Raw genomic sequence first — 10,250 nt, forward strand, 5'->3', positions numbered from 1 at the left:
ACCAAAGCAATGTTAGCATGAACAATTGAACCCTTTTGTTAGTGTGATTGATATATGAAAATTAACATAGAATATTCAGTTCATAAGCATTAACTGTAATACCCCCAGGGTCCTGTGGTGAAACGACTGCTGTGCAAGGTATTGGGCAACAACTTTCTTCCCGGGCCCATATTCACAATGTCTGGTGAGGACCTGCCTTACAACAGGCCTACAAGCCCCCTGTCCAGCCTCTCTCAGCCTATTGCGGACAGTCTGAGCACTGATGGAGGGATTGTGCATACCTGGTGTAACTCGGGCAGTTGTTGTTGCCATCCTGTACCTGTCCTGCAGGTGTGATGTTCGGATGTACCGATCCTGTGCAGGTGTTGTTACACGTGGTCTGCCACTGCGAGGACGATCAGCTGTCCATCCTGTCTCCCTGTAGTGCCGTCTTAGGTGTCTCACAGTACAGACATTGCAATTGTTTGCCCTGGCCACATCTGCAGTCCTCATGCCTCCTTGTAGCATGCCTAAGGCACGTTCACGCAGATGAGCAGGGACCCTGGGCATCTTTCTTTTGGTGTTTTTCAGATCAGTTGAATGGTCTCTTTAGTGTCCTAAGTTTTCATAACTGTGACCTTAATTGCCTACCGTCTGTAAGCTGTTAGTGTCTTAACAACCGTTCCACAGGTGCATGTTCATTAATTGTTTATGGTTCATTGAACAAGCATGGGAAACAGTGTTTAAACCCTTTACAATGAAGATCTGTGAAGTTATTTGGATTTTTAATAATTATCTTTGAAAGACAGGGTCCTGAAAAAGGGACGTTTCTTTTTTTGCTGAGTTTATATTACCATCTTTAGACTTCCTTGTCCTCTCTTCTCTGGATGATGGTTGTTGCATGCTCTGTCTCTCATCTGATGGAGGGGATGGTATGGCAGACTCCTCCTCTGAATCCTCTTCAAAGAAAAATTCCCAATCTGGATCATCAACAGCATTGTCCTCTATCTCTGAAATGTCCTCTGTCTCTGAAATCTCTTCTTCTATTTCACTGTCACAGTCCAGAATTTGTGATAAGGCTTCATTGACTGAAAATGTTTTGGAGCTCATTTTTGAGTGTCTGTGTCAGAGATCTGCTGCTCTCACACTGAGAAGGAGAAGCTTGGGAAAGCTCCTTTTCACCCAAACATAATTATAAATGTGCAACCAGAACCAGTCAAAACAAAATACATCAAAGACACTTGTTTATTTTGGACCTGTGCAAATATCTATGCACATGAAAGCCTCCGGGTCAAAATGACCCACAACATCATGTTTATATACAAAATCTACACAGACATTCCACAACACATCAGTGTGTCCACATTTTGCAGTTAGGTTCATGACCCAAATGAGGAAAAGTCATTTAATTTCATGGAGAAAAAGAGAGATTAACTAGTATTTTAGATAACTCAAAAGTGGAAATGGGTCAAATTGACCCGCAACATAATAGGAGGGTTAACAAAATACTCAGTCTGCCAGAGTGCAGAATAACTGATGAATTTACGAACACGCAACACCCGTTGAATATGGCCAGTGTCAGTAAACGTCGGCAAAAAAAGCGTAATTAAATTGTTGCCAACAGCACAGTTAGTCACCAACGCTCTGGATAACATGAAAACAGCCTAACCAGCTCTGCTAGGGCGAGTGAAATGGTCAGTGGGGTGTCCTCTCATTTGTGTCTGGAAGTAGCTAGCAAGCTAGCCAATATTAGCCAGTTAGCTTGGGTGCTTGACTGCCGTTGTGTGGTCAGAACGCTCGGATCAACCCTACTCATCGGCCAGAGCGTCCAGAGATGGCTGGGGCTAAAGCTTAAGAGGGTGTGAATGATGCTGATTTGGTATAGACAAAGAAGAGCTCTCTAGTTCGTACCAAAACATTCAAAGGCCATTTTGTCAAAAGTGAGATTACAAGTTTATCAACTTTCAAAGCAGAATTACTTTCCCATTGTTCCTCTGAACGCTCCGAGAGCGAAACGAGATGGGTGGGGCTAAAGGGTGTGAACGATGTTGAATGGGTGTAGACAAAGAAGAGCTCTCTTGTACATACCAAAACATTCAAAGGCCATTTTCTCAAAAGTGAGATTACAAGTTTATCAACTTTCAAAGCAGAATTACTTTCCCATTGTTCCTCAAATGCAGTGTATGATATACCTTTTTGTAGCTATGTGTCTCTGTTTTTATGCAATGTAAAAAACAAAATTTAAAATGTGCTACATAAGACCAAATCAAGGCGGTCGGTCACAATTAATAACTTCACCATGCTCAAATTGATATTCATTGTCTGCTTTTCATTTAATTTTTACCCATCTACCAATAGGTGCCCTTCTTTGCGAGGCGTTGGAAAACCTCCCTGGTCTTTGTGGTTGAATCTGTGTTTGAAATTCACCGCTTGACTAAGGGACCTTACAGATAATTGTATGTGTGGGGTAAAAGTAATGTTAAACACTATTATTGCACATATAGTGAGTCCATTCAACTTATTATGTGACTTGTTAGGCAAAGTTTGACTCCTGAACTTATTTAGGTTTGCCATAACAAACAGGTTGAATACTTACTGACTCAAGACATTTCAGCTTTGCATTTTTTATTAATATGTACAAATTTCAAAAACATCATTCCACTTTGACATTATGGGGTATTGTGTGTAGGCCAGTGACCAAAAAACCGCAAATTAATCCATTTTAAATTCAGGCTCTAATACAACAAAATGTGGAGAGAGAAAAAAGTAAATGGGTGTGAATACTTTCTGAAGGAACTGTAGGCAGATAACATTGAACAGAACAAGGCTATGTCAATAACTCAATTTTGACAAAAATGCAGATAGAATCTTATAGTCCCAAGCTCTAGAAGTGTCATCTCCCTGTGTCGTCATATCTACCACTCACTGTATGCATTTTATGATTAGCTGGAAATGAGGCAAAACTGTACTATGAAATGTATTTGACTGTTATGTTGTGGTTGTGACAGGTTTACTACGCAGCTCGTATCTGGGACGGGATGAAGAAGTCCTCAACCATGTCTGAATACTACCGTCTACAGGACTGTCAACCTGTTGTGATGAATATACTGAAGGAAATAGATGTCCCTGTCCTACAAGAGGACCAGAAGAGACAGACAGAGAGAGGATGGTCTAGCGATGGACAGTGCAGGTAGCAGTAGTGTGGCTCACAGGTTAATTCAGTGGTGATCTGAGGTCTTTGTTGTTGAGAAGAGGGCCATCTCATTGGAAACATATGGAACTACATATAGTTCAACAGTTCAACTTAGGTGGCTCTGGCTTTGTAACAGAGGAAGAAAAAGGGACAGCTGATCACATTCAGGTGTCTCTGTGATAATAAAGAACCCTGCTAAGTGATGGAAGAATCAGATGGTACAGAAGAATATCATATTTAGTTGTAAATACAGCTGCGTTTCATTTTTATTTCAAAATATGTGATTGTCTAAAGTATTTGTTACCTGTTCACCTGAAATGTTATGATTGTTTATTATGTAAAGATGGAGCTGAGATTCCAGACAAGACACTTCTGCAACTTGACAAGAATTTATAAAAATGTTATGTAATCATTAACATTAAACAGATATACTCTGTTATTTCTCCCTTCTTCTGATGTAAAAACATTAATAACATTCTAATAACATAAGAATATTGTAAGAGTATATAATCCTTTGTAAACCACAACCTTTACATTTCAGGCAAGTAATATTGATTAAATCTTAACTAGTATTATTTTCAAATCCAGAAGCAAAAATATTTAATGATTATGCAATAGTCTCAAAACTTCAGATTTGACTGTCATGGTGTTTATAGAATCCTTTCAAACTAAAATAATAGATTTCATGCAGTAGGTTATAGAGATTAAATTGTATGAATAAGCAATAAGAAGCATAGTATTTTATGTATATTTTTGGGCAACATAAAGGCACTTATGAAAACACATCCCTCGATTGTGATAAACACAATCAAAAAACTATCTTTGACATTATCTCACTCATCGACCTTCAGTGCCTTCATCAGTACATTTTGTGCATCTTCGGCCAGCTCATTCAGACAGTTGTTCAGCATGTAGTAGGTGGTGCCATATGAAATGCCACATGCAGCTGTGGAGCCAAAGACTGGAATGGTACTCAATAAGTACTCAACCAGTATCAATGTTGCCCCAGTTGTTTTGGTCAGCATTTTGATAACCATGTCTTGGGATATCTCCTTGTTCAGAGGGGACTTGAGGATTGCTTTCAGCTCCTCCACTGGCACATTTGTTCTATCAGCAAGGCTCTTCAGAGACTCATTATCAAGACCAAAAGCCTGATAGTACATTCTGATCTCTCTTATCAAGATGGTTATATCTACACTAAAAGAGAGACCTGGAATTGGTATTACTGCCACACAGGCAGATACAAAAGCTGATCTCCATATGTTGGCTTGGAGATTCTCTTTCTTCCTCTGGTTGATTTTCAGGCTAGCAGCAGGACACGCCTCTTGTGATCAGGAAGTTCCTTCTCCATCGTCTCCACCAGATTGGGGAAATCATAGAGAGGTAGCTCAAAACTGGAGATGAGGAAGACCTGAGGAAACCCCTGACCATGATCTCGAAGTCCTAAGAGGAGCAAAGAAAATAACGTAAAGTACAACTACTACACTGATTTTAAAAATGTTCAAATTGGACAGTCACACAGATGAGCATCATACCAGTGTCTACATATGTGAAACAGCGCTTTTCTATGTTCTATAATCCCAAAAAGAAGAAAAGGTCCTCCCCCCTGGAAACTCATTGGAGTTTTTGAAAATCACATTTAAAACTAAAAATGTAATTTTCTTTCTTTTTTTGACTACAGACACAGAAAAATAGTGATTTTAATATATGTGGACACTGGGCCACGTTCAGTTGCCAAATATTGCTAAACGTTGCAATTATAGAAATGCCATGAATAGAGCCCACATGTCGGAGAGGCATGTTTGTTCTACATAACATATTTATTTCTGAATGTTCCAAAAAACATGCCCCTGGCATGGTGCTGGAGATAATGAATATGTAAAAAACAATTGTGAAGTACACAGATTCCAGATTGTGGCTTTGAAATATGAAATGTCCAATTTTTGTTTGACAGTAATGTACATTTGCAGTATATACTGTACTCAATCAATGTGTTGTCAAACCTTCAACACAGTTCTGTCTGATATTTTGAAGTGTCTCATCCTGGTTAAAATTCTTCTTCCTTTTTTTTTCTGCATCTATGTTGCTATCGATCTTAGAGCGTACAAAGTAGAAACTCTTCTTCATTTCCTGGATCTTCTTGGCCAGGTTAACATCATTGACTCTGAAACGGTCTGACGAGACTATGATGAAGAAATCATAGCAATCAAATCCAACTTTCTGAAGGTATGTCTCAGGTTTGAAATTTGTGGTGCCGATACCAGGAAGATCCCACAATTTTACATTTTGATGTTTTGGGTGTTGGTAAGGCGTTGCCTTCTGAGTGGTCTCCACCACACCAGTTGGAGCAGAGAATTCCTCTTCATCCCCTAGGCCCCTGAGCACATTGATGAAGGTGGATTTACCAGAGCCAGATTCCCCTGTGATAGCAATATTCAGCTGCACATCACTAATCTTCTTCAAATACTCTTGAATCTTGCCTGCAGCTGAGGTCAAGCTCTCATTCTCAAGTGCTTCTTCAATTTGTCTTGCTGCTTTAATGTCATCTTCACTGATTTCACAATAATCATCGGCCATGGCAGTCTATTTCAAAGAAAATATAAAAATAAGCGTAAAGATATTTCACACTAACTAATATTACACACACAACACGATTTTTTTTATTTATTAAAAATGACACATTTTGAAAAAGTGTTGCTTTAAGTTTACGTTGTTGTTCATTTTCATTTGGTCTCGAATGATTCACCAAAATGAAGGAATTTTGCTCAGGGGCTAGTCTTTCCAACACATTTGAATACCAGGCATGTATATTGCTGTAAGATAAACTTATAAAAATATGTCAAGACTTCAAGCAATATCATTACATTACACTAATACATCCCACATTAGACTTGCTTACTAACCTTCCATGATTATTATAGTTAGAAACCTACCTTTTATTAACCTCAAGCTCTGATCGCTGTATGCTAAGACACGGTGCGTGAGTTCGTAACTTTCAATCTGCACATTCAACATGCAAACATTCCAGTTCTTGCTTTGACCTTTGAAACTGTTGAAGTTGTTGACTGTAACACCCTTTTATTTTTTATTTTATTTTTTTTACCTTTATTTAACCAGGTAAGCCAGTTGAGAACAAGTTCTCATTTACAACTGCGACCTGGCCAAGATAAAGCAAAACAGTGCGATAAAAACAACAACACAGAGTTACATATGGGGTAAAACAAACCCTGATCTGTTTCACCTGTCCTTGTAATTGTCTCCACCCCCCTCCAGGTGTCGCCCATCTTCCCTATTTTCCCCAGTGTATTTATACCTGTGTTCTCTGTTTGTCTGTTGCCAGTTCAGTTTGTTTCATTTACATTTACATTTACATTTACGTCATTTAGCAGACGCTCTTATCCAGAGCGTTTCATCAAACCTACCAGCGGTTTTCCCCTTGCGCCTGTCGTTCTCAAGTTCCTGTTTTCCAGGTTTTGACAATTCTGCCTGCCCTGAGCCTACCTGCCGTTCTGTACCTTCTCACACCACGCTGGATTATTGACCTCTGTCTGCCCTGACCCTGAGACTGCCTGCCGTTCTGTACCTTTGGGACTCTGATCTGGATTACTGACCTGCCCTTGACCTGTCGTTTGCCTGCCCCCTGTTTTTGTAATAAACTTTTGTTACTTCGACAATGTCTGCATGTGTCTTCTCCTGAAACGTGATAGTTGACACTGTACTATGATGTAACGTTTAATTATTGGTCTTATAACAGTTATTCTGCCTATCAAGTGTTGCAAACAGCATTTTTTTTTGTATATGAGGGATTTAACACAAGGTAATATAAACCAATAATAACAAGAACAAAGAACAAGTTGTTTAAGAAGTATTTTATTAAGAATGGTCCACCACCCAATTGACCTCCAGCCAACTTGACACAACCTTTGGAAACATTGGAGTCAACATTGGCCAGCATCCCTGTGGAATGCTTTCGACACCTTCTAGAGTCCATGCCCTGACGAATTGAGGCTGTTCTTAAGGCAAAAGGTGCAGGTGCAACTCAATATTAGGAAGGTGTCCTTAATGTTTGTACACTCAGTATATTCCATTTACTAGACACTTTTATCCTAAATTACTTACAATCATGCATAGCATACATACTGTACATCAGTGGCGGTCGGTGCCGTTTAAGATGAGGGCGCTAATAATTTTTATGAGCATGGCCTTATTGCTATTACAGTATATTGGTTGACTGTCATTCATATTCCATTCACCCAGCTCAATGTAACATCGATAGGTGTAAACTACTACATGATACTCAAATTTTCCCTATACCCATCATGAGGTTGCTACAACTTAGCCTATGAATGAAAGTTTAAAACGTAGGTGCACACAGGTCGTGAGTAATCAAGGTGACAGACAGTGACACATTCAATACCGCCCTGCACACTCTTGCCTGCATCTAGCTGATCTAGGGTGTAATCAGTAGTCCAACAGTTATAAAAATAGTTTCTATTGGACAAATTCAGGTATATTTATCCCCGTTTTGTTCCGTTTCCTTCCGTTTAAGAAACATTTTTCAACAGAATCGTCAGAATGAATACACCCCTGATCACACGCAAACACAGTTCACCTTCATGGCAGCCATATACAAACAGCCTGATTATTTTGGGTTAGTTAAAAAAATCTTTGGGTACACTCTCAATGGCTGCCATGACCACCCCATTATGCCATCATTGACTTGAATGGGAACGCCCATTCTATGAATTCTTATTTCTACGCTTCTTATGCTCTCAGTCTACTGAGTGACAGATGTTCAGACTGCTTTAAGCATCACTCTCTCTGCGTCTTCACTCAGGTCATTGAGGGCAGATGTCAGAAGGTAGTAGCAGGCAGTGAAGGTGACCCCAGCTGATGCTACAGTACCCAGCACTGGGATACGTTTCTCAAGCAAATAAGTTAATGTCTGCTGAATGCAGATCAGTGAGGGGCCAGCAGGGGGCAAAGGGCAACAACAGTGAAGTTTACAGATTACTACACAGCTCCAAAGGAGAGATGTTGTACTTCCTGTAATCCAGTTTTACGATTCACTCTTAAAACATCTGTCTGTGTTTGCATAAGGTGTTTCCATACTGTACATTGAACCTGTTTCTACTGTTAGATTAATAACACGGTCAGCTATCTTTTTGAATCAGACTCTTCAGATCATTGCCTTCACAGTGTGCCGCATGGTCATTGTGATTCAAGACTGGTTCATTAACATCAACCTCTATAGGTAACCACCCGACCCATCTGGGAAAGTTCAATAGCACTGAGGCTTTAGATTCACTGAGGCTTTTGATAGGGTTTACAAATCAGGTTGGGTATGATTATTATTAGAGCATAATATTTATTGTGAGTGCAAATATTTGAACTTTTTTTGTAGACCCTCGTTTCCCATCGAGTTTTAGCAGTTAATGAATAACTTTAAACTGGAGTTGAAAGACAAGAACACTGAGGATGTCAGATGTCACAACAGTGTGAATGTTCTAATGTCATATTCATGTTGTCGTTGTAGTGGTTGTTGTGCTGTATGAATATTCTGACCAGGTTGTATGAAGTGTCTCTGTGGTGATGATGACATTGTCTCTGGCCAGGTTCCTCCAGACCAGGGATGGGCAACTCCAGTCCTCATGGGCCTGATTGGTGTCAGACTTTTGCCTCAGCCCCAGCTAACACACCTGATTCCAATACTTAACTTATCATGTTCTTCAGTTTAGAATGCAATCAGTTTAATCAGCTGTGTTTGCTAGGGATGGAGGAAAAGTGACACCATTCCGGCCCCTGGAGTTGCCCATCCCTTCTCAAGAAAGCAGAGATGTTGAAGCCCCCACCCCCTCAGCCAGCCACGACAGCCTGGGCTCCTCTGGCAACGACAAGGACCAGAGTACTACCCACACATAGGCAGGGTTAGGTAGGTTACTTTCTAAATGTAATCCATTAGTTACAATTTACCTGTCCAAAATTGTAATCAGTACTTTTGGATTATCCAAACTAAGTAACGTAATCTGATTACTTTCAGTTATTTGGGGGAGTACTTTCCCCTTAAGAGGCATTAGAGGACGACAAAGAGGATCCATCTAACGCATTTGGTGTGTCATCATACTGGTCTCTGACATAAACTTGCCTTTTTTAAATGGTGAATTAAATGCGATTGAGAACAGAAAAGTGTCATAATGCATTTTTTCACAAACATAACTTCTGAATTTAAGTAATCCAAGAAGTAATCATCTAGTTTTTCAAAAGTATCTGATTACAATATTTTAGCTGGTAACATAACCGATTACAGTTCTTTTTTTGTAATCATATTACATGTCACTGATTACATGTAATCAGCTACTCCCCAACCCCACACATACATTAGGTCACACACACACACACACACACGCACACACACGCACACACACGCACACACAGGCACACACAGGCACACAGGCAGACACAGTTCCGGCTCAGTGTACTGAACGTCACTTATGTATTGCTGTTGTTCTGTTGTCTAGTGTTCCTGCAGAACAAATCTAGTTGAGATGAGTTCTGTCCCAGAAACCTGAAGAAGATGCACATGGCAGTGGACAAGCTGATGGCCGACTCTCATCTGAAATACAAAGGTTAGACTGGAGAGAATTTACCAACAGGCTTATCACATCATTCACATATTTAAACACTATACTATTGTGTTGTTTCTATATTATGGTGAGAAGTGCAAAGCAGTGACATATGTCATTAAAAAGCCCCATAAAGTGTGCAGACATGGGTTTAATTAGCATGTATTGACTGATCATCTTTTGGTTTCTATATGCAGGCACTTTGTCCATGCTGGACTGTAATATTTTCCCTGGTCTGGGCCGGAACTACCTGGAAACAGAGGTCAACATGTTCCTGCTGCCCCTCATGGAGAATGAGGGGGAGGACGCGCTAACCAAAGCAGGTCAGAGCAAATACCATGTCTTAGTTTTCACACACGTCGTGGATATTCTCCTCTCAGTCCTTTGTGATACTGATTACCCATGTTTGTATCTTGGTGTTTGTTCTAGGGTCCGGGGCCGCCCCTCTCTTCTCT

General features: G+C 40.1%; 1 pseudogene across 1 annotated transcript; it reads right to left on the reverse strand.

Annotated features, from left to right (window-relative positions):
* Nucleotides 1-3,620: 3,620 nt before the first annotated feature.
* LOC311140682 (interferon-inducible GTPase 5-like) lies at nucleotides 3,621-6,172 on the reverse strand (annotated as a pseudogene). The gene is made up of 3 exons: nucleotides 6,106-6,172; nucleotides 5,176-5,755; nucleotides 3,621-4,615 (listed from the first exon to the last, which is right to left on the reverse strand). The product of its transcript is annotated as an interferon-inducible GTPase 5-like (transcript).
* Between the last annotated feature and the right edge of the window lie 4,078 nt (nucleotides 6,173-10,250).

Source organism: Coregonus lavaretus (assembly GCF_964263955.1).
Source record: "Coregonus lavaretus genome assembly, chromosome: 13".
Lineage (NCBI taxonomy): Eukaryota > Metazoa > Chordata > Actinopteri > Salmoniformes > Salmonidae > Coregonus > Coregonus lavaretus.